Source organism: Bufo bufo, chromosome 2, assembly GCF_905171765.1.
Source record: "Bufo bufo chromosome 2, aBufBuf1.1, whole genome shotgun sequence".
In the NCBI taxonomy this organism is placed as follows: domain Eukaryota; kingdom Metazoa; phylum Chordata; class Amphibia; order Anura; family Bufonidae; genus Bufo; species Bufo bufo.
In genome coordinates, this window is record NC_053390.1 from 216,442,635 (window position 1) to 216,463,160 (window position 20,526).

General features: G+C 45.0%; 1 protein-coding gene across 6 annotated transcripts in view; it reads right to left on the reverse strand.

Annotated features, from left to right (window-relative positions):
- Positions 1–20,526, reverse strand: part of PITPNM2 (phosphatidylinositol transfer protein membrane associated 2) — a 395,602-nt gene that overhangs the window by 147,391 nt on the left and 227,685 nt on the right. The window lies entirely within an intron of this gene.

Here is a 20,526-nt window from a genome sequence, read left to right on the forward strand (position 1 = left end):
TATCGGTACAGGAGGAAGATGTTATCGATCCTTCCCTATAACATGGTGCTCTCAGATTGCACTCCATTTTGTGGTGACAGCCCCTCTTCAAGTAGGAAGGTTCAATCCGCAATATTGCTAAAACACTTGGATGAAACAAATCAGGGAGTAGAAGTGCCAGTAGTACAAATATCCAGCATAGCCACCAACTGGCTTTTATACTGATGATTACTCTGGCCCCCCTGCAAATACATGGGAAACGGCCAGGCAAATCTAGTATTAGGCTGGTTTCACACGAGCGAGTTCAATGTGTTGAACTCGCAGCACGTGTCTGTGAGAGCTCCTGTCCTGACCTACGCATAGCATTGGATCCGTCTCCCTGGTGTCATCCAGAAAATTGGATCCAGTATTTATTTATTTACTTTTGCATGCGCGGACCGGAAATCCGGATCTGTTTTGCCGGAACACTTAGTGCCGGATCCGACATTCCAGCAAGTGTTCAGGATTTTTGGCCGGAGAGAAAACTGCAGCATGCTGCGGTATTTTCTTCAGCCAAAAAACGTAAGAGAGACTGAACGGATGCATCCTGAACGTAATGCTCTCCATTCAGAATGCATTAGGATAAAACTGATCAGTTTTTTTCCGATATTGAGCTCCTGTGACGGGACTCAACACAGGAAAAGAAAAACGCTAGTGTGAAAGTACCACTGGTGTGAATTCCGTGGGGCTGTTCCGGCAGACAATGCCAGGAATCGTCCAGACACAAACCGCACGCAGCATGCAGCGGTTTGTGTCTGGCCGATCATCTGCATCCGCCAGATCTCCGCCCGACCCAATTATGCTTAATGGGACCAGCAGGCATTCCGTTGGCATCTGGCAGTGCTGGATCCGGTGAATTCTGGCAGGCTCTTTTCTGCCATAGCAGCCCGCCAGAATTCACACTGCAGGTGTGAAACTAGCCTTACATGGTGGCCATTCATATGAATAGCCATACATGTCATACAAGGATGGCTTGAGTCCGCCAGAATGATAGCCACATGTACAGAGTGGCAGTCCATTCTGGCTCAGAGGGGGAAAGTCCGGGAGACTCTGTTTCTATATGATCTATACATGATCTACTGTAATGTCACAATTTTATCTGGACTTGCATGGACTCTAGGAATAAGACTTGAGAAAAAGAGGAGACATTAAAACTATGAATGTAGGATCGGCAATCTCTGTGTATGGATGAATTGTACCAATAGTCCTTTTACTGTGATGTATGCGTGAGGGACAAGTTTAGGCCCCCTGCACACGAACGTGTGCACCCCGTGCACAAACACAGTCCGCGGGGCAGCCGCAGCGGATCGTGGACCCATTCACTTTAATGGGTCCGCGATTCGGCCGTTCCGCAAAAAGATAGGACATGTTCTATCTTTTTGCGGAACGGAAGTATGGGAAGAAACCCCACGGAAGCACTCCGTAGTGCTTCCGTAGGGTTCCGTTCCGTGTTTCAGTTCCGCATCTCCGGATTTGAGGACCCATTCAAGTGAATGGGTCCCCATCTGTGATGCGGAATGCCCACGGAACAGCACACGTGTATTGCGGATCCGAAAAAGAGCTCCGCAATACGGCAACGGGAAGCACACGTTCGTGTGCAGGGGGCCTTAATCTGTTAATATAGATGATGACTGTCACACCCAGAGTCACAGCTGACCCCTACAGTTGTGCAACTCAAATACTGTATTTAACTCATGCATCCTGTTTATATAAAGAACAAGCAACATTCAGTTTATAACAATCATGCCATAGCTATCTGCAACAAAGCCTACAAGACAAAAACAGACACAGCGGAGTAATAACCCATAGCAACTAATAAAAGAGTTAAATGTCATTTCCTAAAATACACCTGAAACATTGGCCTCTATGGGGAGACACCACTGCTTCTATAAATCCTCCATAACAATAAAATCTCCACTTATAAGTGTGTACCCTAGACAGCCTCTGTGGAGATAAGTAATAAGTAATTAAGTAAAACCATTAAATACCTTGGAGCCGGTATGATAGTTTCTGTCTGAGACTGCAAATAAATTATTTAGGGTTATAAAAATTATTGAGCTCTAAATACTGTTGTCTGGCCCCTCGGATTCCATTAGTGGATTTTGAGTTATTAAAGTGGTTGTCTGGAATTTAAAGACACTTGCCTAAGAGCAGGAGGGAGATGGCATAACATAAGAAAATGACTATTCCTGAATCATTAAATCCCCCGCCGGCTGCAGTGAAGAGGTCATATACATCATTCATCTGACCACTGCAGTCAATTACTGGCAGCAGCAGTCATGCAGCATGCATAGAAACATGAATGCTGAGGACCATGATTAACTGCCGCAGTCACGTGATTGGCAGGGACCACCGGGAGCGGAGGATTTAATGGGCGAGTGTTCTTTTTTTAAAATGTTATACCATATCCTTAAACTTACGCAAGTTTCTTAAAGGGGTTGTTTGACGTAGGAAGTGACAACTCCAATGGACAGAGCCGATGCAGAGTTAAAAAAAACACCTGTTCGCTGGGCCACGATTCTTGCGCCACCTCCTCATTCTTGGCTGCTGTAAATATATGGTTCCTGGAAAAAAGCTATAAAATAGCCATGTGCATGAAGCTAAACGGTGGGATATGGCCAATCACTAGCCTCTGTGGTCACATTTGCTTGGATGGCACACAAGTATCTCCCTACAAGCACATAAGACTGCTGAGGCCAGTGATTGGCCGCAGTGGTCACGGACCCAAGCCATTTCTGGTGAGGCAGGAACTGAAGCAGTCAGGAATGGAGCAGCAGCGCAGAAACAACAGGGCTGCCGAGAGACTAGTGAGGTAGTTTTTTAGCTGGTTTCTTCCTTTTCGGTAGGCAGCTCCTAGACCAAACCCTTTAATATACTAGCTAAGTCACAAAGGTATGTAACACAATATATCTCTGCTTTATGCAGAAACCATATATTTAAAGCAGTGGCGGTCAAGCTGACCTCAATCATTAAAGGACCCTGGGTTAGGTCAAGGGTTGAGCAAGCACATTTTCACCAGGCGGTTTGTGATTTTCTCCTCATATTTTATTTTGCCAAACACAGGTTTTGCAGTAGAAAAAAATAAACTTAACTTTCCAAAAAAGTTTCTGACAACAGTTTTTATTTTTTAGGAAACTATATATGGACGATACACATATGTAATCAACATAACTTTCAGAGATGGGGAAGATACTGCAGTTACCCCATTAAAGGGTTTTTTGTCACCCCAATTTTCGCTATTAAACAGGCTGACATTATAGATGTGAAAATGTCACCTGAATTTAACTCTGCATTTCTTTTATTTAAGTATGCCCCCGTTTTCGGGTAATTTTAACTTTTATTATATGCAAATGAGCCTCTAGGAGCAGGGGGGGGGATTGCACCTGTTCCTAGAGGCTGCCGGCCTTCTCACTGCGCCTGCGCCGAATACTGAACGGGATGGCGCAGGCGCGAGATTTACACAGCAGACGGGGCCAGCAGGAGAACGCTGGCTTGGCCCTGTCAATCAAGACAGAAGGAACTGCCTGCCGGATCCGGCAATCTGTATGTAAACTGATACCATTTGTAGACGGATCCGGAAAAACTGATCTGGCATTTATCTTTTTAAAATCTTTAATGGTCTGCGCATGCGCAGACTGCAAAATCAGATCCGTTTTTCCAGAACACTAGTCCGGCGGCCTCTCACCGCGCACTGCTGTGCTGCGCCAGAGCTCCGCCCCCGTCGCCATTAATGCATTTCAATGTAAAATAATGTCGGATCCGGCATTCCGGCAAGTGTTCCGGAATTTTGGATGGAGAAAATACTGCAGCATGCTGCGGTATTTTCTCCGTCCAAAAGTTGTACAATGACTGAACTGAAGATATCGTGATGCATACTGAACGGATTCCTCTCCATTCAGAATGCATTAGGATAAAACTGATCAGTTTTTTTCCGGGATTGAGCCCCTAGGACAGAACGCAATAGCGGAAAAGAAAACCGCTAATGTGAAAGTACCCTAAACATACAACATTTTGAATAAAAAAAATTGTAACAAAACTTGATCAGACTTCTATGTCAATACAATATGGTCCTCAATCTGACCACCATGTTTGTTAATGTATTCACACCAGACAACCGGCATAAATACCTTGAGAAATCTGCTTCCCATCTATTACAATGCTGGGTGTCTACAGCCACCACTAGGGGGAGCTCAGTGGATAGAAACTTATGCAGTTAAACTGACTGAAAAGAAGGCTCCCCCTAGCGTTGGCTGCATGAAATTGCGGTGTTTTCACATGGGAAATAGAAGGAATTCATCACTAGGTCTCCCTCCCCCGGGCCCCATAGCAGTCATGTGGCTTGCCTCCATTGAAGGTATGCTACTGCTAATTATAAAACTCGTGCGCAAAAAGCCAAGCTATTCTGCTATATTTTTATTTATTTTTGTTGTAGCAACTGATGTAAATATTACTTGAGGTTCACAGCTTTTTATTTAGTTTGAGCACCTGATATTTAAACTGTTTACACAGAGTGACATTTACTATGGAAGAGGAATCTGCATGAAATTTCCACAATACAGCACAGGCCCAGTCCAGCGTTGTAAACCAGTCTCCTTACTCTGCACACTTCAAAAGCATCCAGACGCTTTTATTTTTAACATGCTATGGGAATTATCCAGGTCTCTTTCTTGTGAGGCTCATTTTCCTTCTTCTTTCTCCTCTTTTATCTTCTGCCTGTTCTTCACCTGCCCACCCACTAGAAATGCAGCGTAGGCTAAAATTAGCCGGCTGATGTACAGCATTGCTTTTCTACTGTCACCTAGAGAAAGACTAATTCAGAGCGCTCCTATCAGACTGTGCTACTGGGTTCAGCCGACTGCGTCACATTCCTTTTTTATGTCAGCGTGCATCCATCTCCTGCCATGGCAACCAGCTTTAGGGAAGGGGAATAATGTTTCTTCTTATGGGTGCCTTCCTGGGTGCTAATTAGTGTCTATCTGAATGGCGTTTTCAGGGACGAAGACATCTAGCCAATACAAAATGGGCCCTAACGGAAAGTCGATAAATGGTCATTAGCCAACTCTTTTGGTGTGGTCGATGCTGCAAGTCTTCATTAAATACTATAAACAATCAATATACTGTTAATATTTTAACCACACACGTAGCAGTATCCTAATAATGTGCATATCAATTCATGATCATTACTTGGGTACAATACATCCATTTAATTCTGCACTTTTATACAAGAAACAGGTTATAAAGCATCGCCTAAGATTCAGGCCCCACAACCATTTAAAGGATTACTCCATAATAGACGTTTATAGTATATTCATAGTATACGCCATAAATAACGCTGCCTGTCAAAATGCTGACTTTGTGAAAAGGTTTACCAGTGGGCAATCCGCCAAATTAACCCCTTGTGCATGCAGCTTAGTTTAATGCTTAAAGGGGTTGTCTGGAATGTCACTGCTAAGGCCAGGGATTATCTGCAGCTGTGACCTGTGTGAATGGAAAGTCACCGCTGCAGCCAGAAAAATAAACAGCAGCGGAGGAAGAAGCAGGGGAGAAAATTGGGGCTTTATTTTAGACCATTTACAGGGACTGCCTGAGCTTTTATTGTTTTTTGCAGGCCAAGTTGCATTGTGTACATGTACAGTACAGACCAAAAGTTTGGACACACCTTCTCATTCAAAGAGTTTTCTTTATTTTCATGACTATGAAAATTGTAGATTCACACTGAAGGCATCAAAACTATGAATTAACCCATGTGGAATTATATACATAACAAACAAGTGTGAAGCAACTGAAAATATGTCATATTCTAGGTTCTTCAAAGTAGCCACCTTTTGCTTTGATTACTGCTTTGCACACTCTTGGCATTCTCTTGATGAGCTTCAAGAGGTAGTCCCCTGAAATGGTTTTCACTTCACAGGTGTGCTCTGTCAGTGGGATTTCTTGCCTTATAAATGGGGTTGGGACCATCAGTGGCGTTGAGGAGAAGTCAGGTGGATACACAGCTGATAGTCCTACTGAATAGACTGTTAGAATTTGTATTATGGCAAGAAAAAAGCAGCTATGTAAAGAAAAACGAGTGGCCATCATTACTTTAAGAAATGAAGGTCAGTCAGTCAGCCGAAAAATTGGGAAAACTTTGAAAGTAAGGGCTATTTGACCATGAAGGAGAGTGATGGGGTGCTGCGCCAGATGACCTGGCCTCCACAGTCACTGGACCTGAACCCAATCGAGATGGTTTGGGGTGAGCTGGACCGCAGAGTGAAGGCAAACGGGCCAACAAGTGCTAAGCATCTCTGGGAACTCCTTCGAGACTGTTGGAAGACCATTTCAGGGGACTACCTCTTGAAGCTCATCAAGAGAATGCCAAAAGTGTGCAAAGCAGTAATCAAAGCAAAAGGTGGCTACTTTGAAGAACCTAGAATATGACATATTTTCAGTTGTTTCACACTTGTTTGTTATGTATATAATTCCACATGTGTTAATTCATAGTTTTGATGCCTTCATAGTCATGAAAATAAAGAAAACTCTTTGAATGAGAAGGTGTGTCCAAACTTTTGGTCTGTACTGTATATCTAATTTATTGCATACATTTATATATACACACATATATATATTATATATATATATATATATATATGACAAAACACTGCAATTTTGCCATTGTTTTTAGGTTTTTAGTTTTTGTTTACAGTGTCCACTGCATGGTAAAAATGACATGTTAAAGGGCATTTGTCACCAGGAATGCACTGTTAAACCAGGCACAATGCTCCTCCCTCTTCTTTTTGATTGACAGAACCAACTACTGTATCTATCTACTGTGTCTATCTGTCCTCGATTGATCTGTCTGTCTAATCTATCTACTGTACGTATGTATCTATGTAATCTATCTAGTAATCTACCTATCTATCCATCTATCTAATCTATGTGTGTAATATACAGTATATTTATAAAGATGGAAAAAGTTTTTGTTTTTAATACTTTTGTTTTTCATTTGTATATTTAAAAACTTTATTCAACTTTTTTCTTACCTTTTGTTAGTTCCCTTATGTGACTTGAAGGCCTGCACTACACACTGTAAAGCTTTCTGAACACAACTATATTTTTCAACTATGTGCTATTTGTATTTTCTGCGGATAGGACACGGACTCATTTATTTCTTTGGGGCCATGCATACATCCACATTTTTTGCGGATCTATGCATCCCTACCATAAATTATAGACATATTTTATTCTTGTCCACATTGTGGATGACAATAGCAATTTCTATTGCAGGGAGTAAGAAAAAAAGTGCAATGCACATGGAAGGCATCTGTTTTGTGGGTCCGTGGTTGGTGGACTAAAATACGTATAGGGTTGGGTGCATTAAAGGGAACCTGTCACCTGGATTTTGGGAATAGAGCTGAGGACATGGGTTTCTAGATGGCCACTAGCACATCCGCAATACCCAGTCCTCAAAGCTCTGTGTGCTTTTATTGTGTAAAAAAAAAATATTTGATACATATGCAAATTAACCTGAGATGAGTCCTGTCCCTGAGATTAGTCAGGGACAGGACTCATCTCAGGTTAATTTGCATATGTATCAAATAGTTTTTTTTACACAATAAGGCCGTTGTTCCGTTTTCCGTGATTTTCTGCGGACCCATTGACTTTCAATGGGTCCGTTGAAAACTCGGATAATGCATCGTTTGTCATCCGCGTCCGTGATCCGTGTTTCCAGTCCGTCAAAAAAATATGACCTGTCCTATTTTTTTCACGGACAACGGTTCGCGGACCCATTCAAGTCAAAGGGTCCCTGAAAAAACACGGAGGCACACAAGATAGTCGTCCGCGTCCGTTTTTTTCCTATCATTTGCAAGGCAAACTTGACTTTGATTTTTTTTTTTCACTTTTCATGTCTGGTAATCCTCCAAAAATCAAGGAAGACACACGGAAACAAAAACGGAAACGGATCACGGAACAGCTTTTTGCGGACCGCAAAAAAATACTGTCGTGTGCATGAGGCCTAAAAGCACACAGAGCTATGGGGACTGGGTATTGCGGATGTGCTAGCGGCCATCTAGCAACTCATGTCCTCAGCTCTATATCCAAAATCCCGGTGACAGGTTCCCTTTAAGCTTCTACAACCCAAAACCTCATCAGGTAATGGAGCTGTTGCTGGGATGGATACAGAATTATAATTATAAAGAAGTTGTTGTGTAGTAGAGACTGGCTTATTGCAAGTTATAGATTTTTCTGAATAGGTGAGTTCTCAGGTTACTTATATGATAGTTTGGAACATGGCAGAGTAGCGAGTTTCAGAATATGGAGGAAGAAATCCTGAAGGCAATGCAAGGAGCATGTATCCACACTGTAGCCGACTATGATGAGGGCATGTACATGTATAAGTATTTAGGTTGAGAAAAGAGTGGATTGGAGAAAGGTTTTAAGATTGAGACAAGAGGTTAATCAAAGGTTATCATGAAACAATGGATTTCTGAGACTGGGGAAAATGTGGAGCCGTTAACTGTGATTGATAGTTCTGCTATAGGGGTTGAATAGGATGAGGAAAGGGGCCCCCACAGTTCAAAACAAAATTGTGTCTTCCTGGTGCACTTAAAAGGCAGCGCAGTGTCTGTGTCAACCTAGGTATAAATATGCGTAAGAGAGACTTGTTTATTCTTCAAACATTTTCCTAAGGAGCTAAAGTGCTCTTGTCTAAATGTGAGAAAGAGTAGGGATAACTATATAAGTAGTATGCTATGCCATGGGAAGGAACCCGTATTTATATTCAGTAAAATAACAAAATCATAATTAGAAATTCACACTTTGCAATATTATTTTTTACCTTTCAACATTTTAAAATGCATTGTGATACAGAATGAAAATGGTTGACAACACCTTACATAACATGGCAGCGCTACAAAAATAATATGCTATGCACAGCAAACATTTTTGAAATTAAAACCAGAATTGTTCACCTCCAACACAAAAAACTTTAGAGGTGAAGTCAGAAGTTTTTACCCTCTGTCTCTAATTTCTTTTATTCCCACTCTTCCATTTTAAAGGGGTTCTCCAGGACTTATAGGTCATCAGTATCTGATCGGTGGGGGTCCGAGACCTGGTCAGCTGTTTGAGAAGGCACCTTGCTGTAGTGCTGTTTTCTTCTCTCAGCATCCCAAGCACAGCACTGTCCATTTGATAGCGGCTGTGCTTGGTATCGCAGCTCAACCCCATTCACTTCCAACGGGGATGAGCTGCGCCTAAGGCTAAGTTCACACGAACGTGTGTGATCTGTGGCCGTATTGCGGCCCGCAGATCGCGGGCCGCAATACACGGCCACAGTTCCGTGTGAATTCCGCATCACGGATGCGGACCCATTCACTTCAATGGGTCCGCAAATCCGGAATCGCGGAACGGCCGCACGGGACGGGACCCCTCGGAAGCACTACGGAGTGCCTCCGTGGGGTTACGTCCCGTACTTCCGTTCCGCTAAAAGATAGAACAAGTCCTATCTTTTAGCGGAACGGCCGGATCGCGGACCCATTAAAGTGAATGGGTCCGCGATCCGATGCGGCTGACCTACGGCCGGCGATCGTGTGAACTCGGCCTAAGGCTGAACGTGAGGTCACATCGCCTAGACTAAGCTGCGAGAAGGCCGATGCACTACTGCAAATGCCGCTGCCTTCTCAAATAGCTAACCGGTGGGGGCCCCAGATGTCGGACCCCCATCGATCAGATACTGATGACCTTCCAGAGGACAGATCATTAGTAGAAAAGTCTCAGAAAACCTCATTAACTGTTCCCTAACATTATTTAGCTATCCCCAAGTGTACCTCTGAATGGAGATGGGGCTTCTGTTTCCTGTAACAACCGTTACTCTAAGGCAGGGGTGCACAACCTATTTTGGTCTGAGGGCCGCATTGTCGCATTGTTCTGTCTCCTGGGGCCACAAAAAAAAATTGAGCTGCTTAAACTGTAAAAGTTTACTGCATGAAAACTATAACTTGTTTTGCATCATTAATATTTAGTATACATTGATGCATTCATATAGCAATACCACACAGGAGCAGATGGAGCAGTTGATTATGAACGGTTCCTTCCCAATAACTGCCTGCTCATCAGTTGAGGTGAAAAGCTTCATTTACATTGCTACTACCATCTCTCATCCTCATACAGATTCATTGTTTCTGGACAGCAGAGCTTTGTTCACAGATTTAATGTGCTGCATGACAGATCAATTCACCCAATCGGCAGCACACTTACATAGGCCGATTATCAGGAACAAGCATTCATAGTAACATTCGTACCTGATAACCTACAATCAGGCTGTGTAAACCCGCCATTGGATTGCCAATTAATTCATACTACAATTTTCATGCACCACTGCATGTTTTGAATGGCACAGAGGCCTACTAAAAAGCCATGAAAAATATGAGAAAATTCCTCATAACAGGATTGGGAGTACAAATATATGCTGTGTTATGCAGTTTATTTATGTATCCTGCTCACAATAAACAGAACAAGGTTTACATACCAGTAACAGTTAAATAACATATACTGCACAGTACAGTACTAATTAAATGTTAATTAGAGATTAGTAAAATAAACTTTAGAACTGCAAATATAAAAGCAACTGGGTGTTGATTTCACCAAATTTTAGTTTGTGAAAGAGGAGTTAGTGTGATTTCTGGGGTTGCATATTTTTCGCAAGTTTTTGGATGTTAGGTCTCAGTTCAGTTGTGGCTAGTTGCAGAATTGACTGAAGATTCTCATTAGTAAGTCTACTCCTAAATTTTGATTTGCTAATGTTCATAATAGAAAATGCCTGCTCGCAAGAGTATGTTGACCCAAACAGGCAGGCATAAATAGCTGCTCTTTCACACAATTTGGGATATTCATCTCCTGGCACACATTTATAGAAGTTAAGTAAATCCCCTTCCTTAAACTTGTTTCGTAGACTGTCACATGACTGAAGATCAATGAGTTCCAGTTGGAATTCTGGGGGTGCTTCATCAGGAATAACTGAAAATGGGTCTGCAAACATTTCAAAACCCTTTTTCTCATTTTTAAAATCAGTGAAGCGGTGCTCAAATATGGACTGGAGATGTGCAAGTTTTGCGACATACTCAGACATGTTTGCGCCACTGACACATTTTTGTCTGCATGCTGGGAAATGCACAAGATTGCCATTTTCAAGGTGAGATTGGAACAATTTTAGTTTGGATTGAAATGCAAAGATATAGTTACAAAGATTACTAACAAACTGATTTTTCCCTTGTAGTTTTGCATTCAGTGCATTCAGATGTTGTGTGATGTCTACCAAGAAAGCAAGGTCACACAGCCACTTGTCATCTTGTAGTTCTTCAACTATTTTATCCTTCCGAACAAGAAATAATTTTATTTCTTCCAACAATTCAAAAAAACGTTGCAAGGTTTTCCCCCGGCTCATCCACCTTACTTCTGTATAAAAAACTAGGTCCTGATATTCAGCATCAATCTCTTCTAGAAAAGATTTAAACTGCCGATGGTTAAGTCCTCGCGATTTTATGAAGTTGACAACACTGACAACAACTTTCATTACATTTTCAAATCCAAGCTCTTTTCCACACAGGGATTGTTGGTGGATGATGCAATGAAACTGAATCAGATGGTGCTTGTGCTCTCCGAGGTGTTGCCTTAACAAAGAAACCATACCACTTTTGGAGCCTATCATGGCTGGAGCTCCATCAGTAACAATTCCAACTAGCTTACTTAAATCTAGATCCATCTTGGCACATAATTCCAATATACCGCTTAACAAATCACTTCCCTTTGTTTGCCCTTGAAATGAGATCATTCCAAGTAATCCCTCAAAAATATGAAAATCTGTGGTGATCCCCCGAATAAAAACCAGTAGTTGAGCAGTGGAACTGATATCTGTTGACTCATCTGCTGCCAGAGAAAAGAAAAGAAATTTTTTTGCCTTTTCTTCTGTCTGTCCTGAAACATCTGCAGCCATATCAGCAATCCTGCGTTGAACAGTCATACGACTTAGGCTAATAGATTCAAATTTTTTAACAGACTCTGGGCATAGTTTCTGTGAAGAAACAACGAGGCACTTTTTTACAAAGTCACCATCTGTGAATGGTCTGGAAGACTTTGCAATTAATTCTGATATTTCATAACTAACTTCCATAGCCATTTCACTTTCTTTAGATATCTTGGTGAACATAGTCTGCTGTACAGTTAAGCTGCGCTGTAAAGATAAGATCTTCTGTTTGCGCAATTCTCCCTTAAATTGCTCAAAATTGGAATGTTTGGTTTCGTAGTGCCGCTTAACATTGAATTCCTTCGGCACTGCAACTACACTTTTGCAAATTAAGCAAACTAGCTTTCCTCTTTCTTCAATAAAGAAGAACTTTTCTGTCCAGGTCTCATTAAATTTCCTGTTCTCATCTGTAATTTTTCTCTTCTTTGCACTGCCTGCAGCATCCATTTTAGGTATGTGCAGCAAAGACCCTTAGCTGTCTCAGATCTGTGAAAAACATATCACATATAGGTTGAGGAACAGGAAAATTTATAATGTAACTGTCATTTTTTATTTTTTTTTGTAATGTATCAGGGCAGTTATATTGACCATTTTTATAATATACTTTAATTACTGAAATTGTCTATTAGAAAAATAGCTCTAAAGTGGCCCATTTTGAGCCTTAGCAGCGCTCCTCTGTCTTCTGTTTATATAACTGTGGAGACGCGCTCAACACTGACTGTGTTATGTAAGCAGAAGACAGAGGAGCGCTGATAAGGCTGAGAAAGGGCCACTTTAGAGCTAATTTTCTAATAGAAATGTACAATTTAAATTATATTACAAAAATGGTCAGTATCACTGCCCCGATACATTACAAAAATAAAATGACAGTTACATTTTAAACTTTCAAATAAGGTTTAACTGTGCACTAATTAATGACATGATAACCTTTAACTAGGGAATCTGTCACCTAGTTTGAGCATATTAAACTGTTAACATAGCAATGTTCAATAAACTACCTTCATTCCAGCAAGGGTCTTTTCTTTTATTCAAGTTGTCATTTTGATAAAAAAAAGCGATTTTTCAGATATGCTAATTAACCTTCAAGGTGCCCAGAGGGGCTATTTTCCTCTCCTCTAGTGCCCAGTAAGCCCCCCTGCAGTGCCCAGCCCACCTTTATTTCAAGCCCTGCACACCTCCTCATAAATAAATGTACATCTGAGCCGAACGGCGCTGCCCCCTCCACAACGTCATGTAATTTATTCACCCCACGATCCTTGCGTCCTCCTTCCATGCCCATGAAATCTCGCGCAGCCGCAGAGGCAACAGCGCTCTGATTAGGTCACTGGGCTCTGCGCATGCCCAGTGACACTATTGAGGCTGTTGCCCTCACGGACAGGTCCAGGCAGTCGGCGATACTGCAGCTGCGCGAGATTTCATGGGCATGGAAGGAGGATGCAAGGATCGTGGGGTGAATAAATTACATGATGTAGCGGAGGGGGCGGCACTGTTCGGCTCAGATGTGGAAGTACATTTATTTATAAGGAGGCATGCTGGGCTTGAAATAAAGGCGGGGTGGGCACTGCAGGGGGCGTTACTGTGCACTAGAGGAGAGAAATAACGCCCCTCTGGGCACCTTGAAGGTTAATTAGCATATCTGGAAAATAGCTTTTTTATCAAAATGACAACTTGAATAAAACAAAGAAGACCCTTGCTGGAATGAAGGTAGTTTATTGAACATTGCTATGTTAATAGTTTAATATGCCACTAGGTGGCTTTAATAGCCTACTTTCGCACATCTCAATACCGGAGGAAAACACTTCAGTTTTGTCCCCATTCATTGTTAATGGGGACAAAACTGAATTGAAGGGATTTGAGTGCACCAGAATGCATTCCGTTCTGTTTCATTGCGTTCAGCAAGCAGCATTTTTGAGTGCGTCTTGAGATGCAAAGCAAGACGGATGTAAGTCAATAAGTATGGATCTGTTTTCTCAGAGACAATAGAAAATTGATCCGTCCCCCATTTACTTTCAATGAAGTTCATGACGGATCCGTCTTGGCTATTTTAAAGATAATACAACTGGATCCGTTCATAACAGATGCAGATGGTTGTATTATCATGACAAGTGTTTTTACTGATCCATGACGGATCCAGCAAAAATGCTGGTGTGAAAGTAACCTTAGGCCTCCTGCACACGACCGTATTTTTTTGCGGTCCGCAAAAACGGGTCCTGTTTTTCCGTGATCCGTGACCGTTTTTTCGTCCGTGGGTCTTCCTTGATTTTTGGAGGATCCACGGACATGAAAAAAAAGTAGTTTTGGTGTCCGACTGGCCGTGCGGAGCCAAACGGATCCGTCCTGAATTACAATGCAAGTCAATGGGGACGGATCCGTTTGACGTTGACACAATATGGTGCAATTGCAAACGGATCCGTCCCCCATTGACTTTCAATGTAAAGTCAGGAGTTAATATACCATAGGATCGGAGTTTTCTCCAATCCGATGGTATATTTTAACTTGAAGCGTCCCCATTACCATGGGAACGCCTCTATGTTAGAATATACCGTCGGATTTGAGTTACATCGTGAAACTCAAATCCGACAGTATATTCTAACACAGAGGCGTTCCCATGGTGATGGGGACGCTTCAGGTTAGAATATACTAAAAGAACTGTGTACATGACTGCCCCCTGCTGCCTGGCAGGTGCTGCCAGGCAGCAGGGGGCAGCCCCCCCCCCTGTAGTTAACACATTGGTGGCCAGTGCGGCCGCCCCCCCCTCGCTCTCTTGTAGTTAACTCATTGGTGGCCAGTGCCCCCCCCCCCCTAGTTAACACATTGGTGGCCAGTGCGGCCGCCCCCCCCCCCCTCCCTCCCCTGTAGTTAACTCGTTGGTGGCCAGTGGGCCCTCTCCCCTCCCTCCCCCTCCTAATTAAAATCTCCCCCCCTATCATTGGTGGCAGCGGAGAGTACCGATCGGAGTCCCAGTTTAATCGCTGGGGCTCCGATCGGTAACCATGGCAACCAGGACGCTACTGCTGTCCCGGTTGCCATGGTTACTTAGCAATTTGTAGAACCATTATACTTACCTGCGAGCTGCAATCTCTGCGTCCGGCCGGGAGCTCCTCCTACTGGTAAGTGACAGGTCATGTCACTTACCAGTAGGAGGAGCTCCCGGCCGGACGCAGAGATCGCAGCTCGCAGGTAAGTATAATGGTTCTACAAATTGCTAAGTAACCATGGCAACCGGGACAGCAGTAGCGTCCTGGTTGCCATGGTTACCGATCGGAGCCCCAGCGATTAAACTGGGACTCCGATCGGTACTCTCCGCTGCCACCAATGATAGGGGGGGAGATTTTAATTAGGAGGGGGAGGGAGGGGAGAGGGCCCACTGGCCACCAACGAGTTAACTACAGGGGAGGGAGGGGGGCCCACTGGCCACCAACGAGTTAACTACAAGGGAGGGAGGGGGGGGGGGGCGGCCGCACTGGCCACCAATGTGTTAACTACGGGGGGCCCACTGGCCACCAATGTGTTAACTACAGGGGGGGGGGTTGCCCCCTGCTGCCTGGCAGCACCTGCCAGGCAGCAGGGGGCAGTCATGTACACAGTTCTTTTAGTATATTCTAACCTGAAGCGTCCCCATTACCATGGGGACGCCTCTGTGTTAGAATATACTGTCGGTTCTGAGTTTTCACAAAGTGAAAACTCAGCTATGAAAAAGCTTTTATGCAGACGGATCTTCGGATCCGTCTGTATAAAAAGTAACCTACGGACACGGATCACGGACACGGATGCCAATCTTGTGTGCATCCGTGTTCTTTCACGGACCCATTGACTTGAATGGGTCCGTGAGCCGTTGGCCGTGAAAAAAATAGGACAGGTCATATTTTTTTCACGGCCAGGAAACACGGATCACGGATGCGGCTGCAAAACGGTGCATTTTCCGATTTTTCCACGGACCCATTGAAAGTCAATGGGTCCGCGAAAAAAAACGGAAAACGGCACAACGGCCATGGGTGCACACAACGGTCGTGTGCAGGAGGCCTTACTCGGATCAGTACAATCTTGGCGATACCAAATTTATAGCATATTTTCTGCTTTATCAGATGCACTTTTTTCACCCAACTTGTCAGTGAAAATGTATGTGCATCTTATAAAGCGAATACTAGTGAGTGCTTCATTATAGAAGAGCTCACTAGTATGCAGGAGTCGAGGGGAGCAGTCAGTGAAGCGCTGTACTCCCCCTCCTACTTGGTCTTTTCTGGGCTGCGCTGCTGTGTCCTGACTGCGTACATCGCCAGAAAGTAGTGTGCGCGCTATGACCTGAGGCTGCATGCGGCATGAGCCCAGAGAAGATCAGGGAGTGTGACTGCAGGAGAAATCACTGGACCTGGAGAGTAGCAGCGGAGAGATCGCTGGACCTGGAGAGTAGCAGCGGAGAGATCGCTGGACCTGGAGAGTAGCAGCGGAGAGATCGCTGGACCTGGAGAGTAGCAGCGGAGAGATCGCTGGACCTGGAGAGTAGCAGCGGAGAGATCACTGGACCTGGAGAGTAGCAGCGGAGAGATCGCTGGACCTGGAGAGTAGCAGCGGAGAGATCGCTGGCCCTGGAGAGTAGCAGCGGAGGAGGAGAGGTAAGTGAATTTATTTATTTTATTTCTGATGGGCCTCTGATATGGGGGTTCTGATCGGAGGTCTGATCTGGTATGGGGGTCTGAGCTGAGGTCTGACATGGGGGGTCTTTGATATACGGGTCTGATCTGCAGTCTAATTAAAAATATATTTTATTTGATTTTTTTCCCCTCTTCTAAAACCTGTAAAATCTTATAGTGGCAGTACTTGGTATTGCAGCTCAGCCTTTATTGATACGCTACTAATCCATGCGACTGATGTACAGTGATGTCACATTACCTAGGAAGAGGCTGTGGCGCTTAAAAGGGGTATTCCCATTACATACAATGCCATTGTCTGATAGGTGTGGGTCCCACCATTGGGACCCGCACCTACAACGAGAACGGAGCGGGGAGAGCTATGGCTAGAGGACCCCAGATTTCCCGGGTCCATCCACCACCAAGTGCTGCTCTCCGCTGCTCCCATAGAAGTGAATGGGAACGTACCGTGCACGCGCGGCCCCTGTTCCTATTCATTTCTATGGGGCAGACGGAAATAGCCGAGCCAGTGCTCGGCTATTTTTGGTGGCCCCATAGAAATGAATGGAGGGCGGCTGCAGATGCGCAGTGCTCCCTCCGTTCATTTACCCGCTCCGGTCTCATTGTAGATGCAGGTTTTAGAGGTGGGACCCTCACCCATCAGACAATGGGGCATATCCTAGCAATATGCCCCCATTGTCTGAGATGGCAAAACCCCTTTAAATGCCTTTTCTAACAGCTGATAGGCGGGGGTCTGTGGTGTCGCACCCCTACAGATCTAATACTGATGACCCATCCTGAGGATAATTCATTAATATCTTTTCCTGGATAGCCCCTTTAAGTACCAGCCCATTTTCATTTTGGAATTTTTTCTCGCCACTTTACAATAGCCATAACTTAAATTTCCATTCATATGTACAATGTACATATATATTCATGACTTGTCTATGGACAATAATTGGAATTTGGACTGTATTATGGAAGAAGTCAAGTGTCTCTGCTGGTCAGAGGTGCCAGACAGCTGAGGGGTCCATTCAAAATTTTTTTATTATGCAAGTGCTAAGAGAGACTGTTATTAGTACAGATTTTTTTTCCATTAATGATCCAGTGATCTATCAAAAAATCTTACGTTGTTAAAAAACACAACCCCACGTGACTTCCGCGGGTGTGCGCCTCTGCGCAAGTGCAGTACCAGGGCATGGGTAAGCTAAAATTACAGTGAGCATTGACTCATGGATGCGCCCACGGACACCGCACATGCGCTCTCAGGGGTAAGGAGATCTGACGGTCTTTTGTCTTGTTAATTCTCCTTACCCTCACACTGCGCACGCGCGGATTGTAAAATCTCCTTACCCTCACTGCACATAGAGACCGACCTGATCCTGATCGAAGCCAGCCGGTAATGAATCTGAAGCGCGCTGTGTAGTGAGGGTAAGGAGATTTTACAAGAAAAAAGACTGTCAGATCTCCTTACCCCTGAGAGCGCATGCGCGGTGTCCGTGGGCGCATCCATGAGTCAATGCTCACTGTAATTTTAGCTTACCCATGCCCTGGTACTGCATTTGCGCGGAGGCGCACACCCTTGGAAGTCACGTGGGGTAAGGTTTTTTAATGACTTGGGGTATTCCCATCATGGACAATGGGGGCATATCGCTAGCAGCATATGCCCCCATTGTCTTATAGGTGCTGGTCCCACCGCTGGAACCCGCACCTATATAGAGAATGGAGCCCCAAAAGTGAAGGCGGGCACACTGCGCATGCGCAGCCTCCCTCCATTCATTTCTATGGGGCCGCCGAAAATAACCGAGTGCTGGCTCAGCTATTTCCGTCGGCCTCATAAAAATGAATGGGAGCATGGGCCGCGCATGCGCGGTACTCTCCCATTCACTTCTATGGGAGAGGCGGGGAGAAGCGCTTGGTGGTGGACGGACCCCGGGAAATCTGGGGTCCTCCAGACACAGCGCTCCCCGCTCCATTCTCAATATAGGTGCTGGTCCCAGTGGTGGGACCCGCACCTATAAGACAATGGGGGCATATCCTAGCGATATGCCCCCATTGTCCATGATAGGAATACCCCTTTAAGTTTTTTTTAATAGAATCCCTGGTTGTATGTAAAGATTGTGGCTGGGGCGGTGTCTTACTGTGTGGACGGGCTGGCAGTGGCACAGGTCCAGAATGGCTGTGGTATTAATGTTTTGGGTGGCACTGGTGAGGTGTGCGGGCAGAACAAATCAATAACTTCTTCCAGCCTGGAGGATGCGCGCCTGCTGCCTGCCAGCAATACACTGGGCCAATCAGCAGCAGGTATTTGCACACTGCTAATGCTGATTGGCCCAGTATGTGATGCGGTGCAGGCACACGAGGGAGCGCCCAGTCAGTGAGACGTCAGGGGGAGGTGGGGGACCTGTGTGTTGGCTCTGGGAGGCGGTGAGTAGTGAGCGCAGCTTCAGGGGGCGGGGCATTCCGAGCGCTCCGGGCTGGAGCCGAATCAAGTGAAAGCAGCTGCAGGGGGCGGGGCCTTCAGAGCCGGCTTTATTTTTCACAGGGACGCGCTGATCGCAGAGGCAGACGATCAGCTGTGTCTCTGTGCAGGAGTACGGGGGCCGCAAAAACTGGCTGTGCGGGCCGCGGGTTGTGCACCCCTGCTCTAAGGGCTCATGCACACAACCGTGCCTTTTTTTGCGGTCCGCAAATTGCGGATCCGCAAAAAATGGATGCCGCCCGTGTGCCTTCCCCAATTTGCGGAACGGAACAGGAGGCCCATTATAGAAATGCCTATTGCGGAACGGAACGATGCGCGAGCTCGCGCATGCGCAGTTCTTTCCCTGAGTCTGATGCCAGCACAGGGAAGGAACACTATACCGGCACTGCGCATGTGCGAGATTACGGCTATCTATCGGTGATGAAAGGAGGAGATTCAGAGGACATAGGCGGTGCTGGGCTCCTTCACAGGCGGGCGTGGCTGGGCTCCAGGAAGGTTAGTAAAGCCCGTTGGACACATTTAGGACTAATTTACATATCTATAAAATCATTTTTTAAAGAAATTAAAAGCACACAGCCCTATAGGACAGGTATATTGCGGACATGCTAGCGGCGATCTAGCCGTGCATGTCCGCAGCTCTATAGCCCAAAACCTGGTGACAGAATCCCTTTAAGGCTAAATTCTTCACCCCCTCTAATTGTAACACTAACCAGTTAACCATAATGTTCAAACCTGCAACAATTTACAGACTAGTGTTATGATTCCTGGATCTGCTAATAAAGCATCATGTCCACTTGTGCACGCATGTGGCTTAGGCTACTTTCACACTAGCGTTCTGCTGTCCGCTCGTGAGCTCCGTTTGAAGGGGCTCACGAGCGGAGCAGAACGCTTCCGTCCAGCCCTGATACAGTCTGAATGGATGCGGATCCGCTCAGACTGCATCAGTCTGGCGGCGTTCAGCCTCCGCTCCGCTCGCCTCCGCACAGCCAGGCGGACAGCTGAACGCTGCTTGCAGCGTTCGGGTGTCCGCCTGGCCGTGCGGAGGCGTGCGGATCCGTCCAGACTTACAATGTAAGTCAATGGGAACGGATCCGCTTGAAGATGACACCATATGGCTCAATCTTCAAGCGGATCCGTCCCCCATTGACTTTACATTGAAAGTCTGAACGGATCCGCTCAGGCTACTTTCGCACTTAGAAATTTTTCTAAGTTATTAATGCAGACGGATCCGTACTGAACGGAGCCTCCGCCTGCATTAATATGATCGGATCCGTTCAGAACGGATCCGATCAAGCGCAAGTGTGAAAGTAGCCTTATTGTGGTAAGGTCAACACGTAATGGGGTATATAGTGACGACGCGATTGCAAAAGCACTGACAGGGAAAAGCACTGATGCAA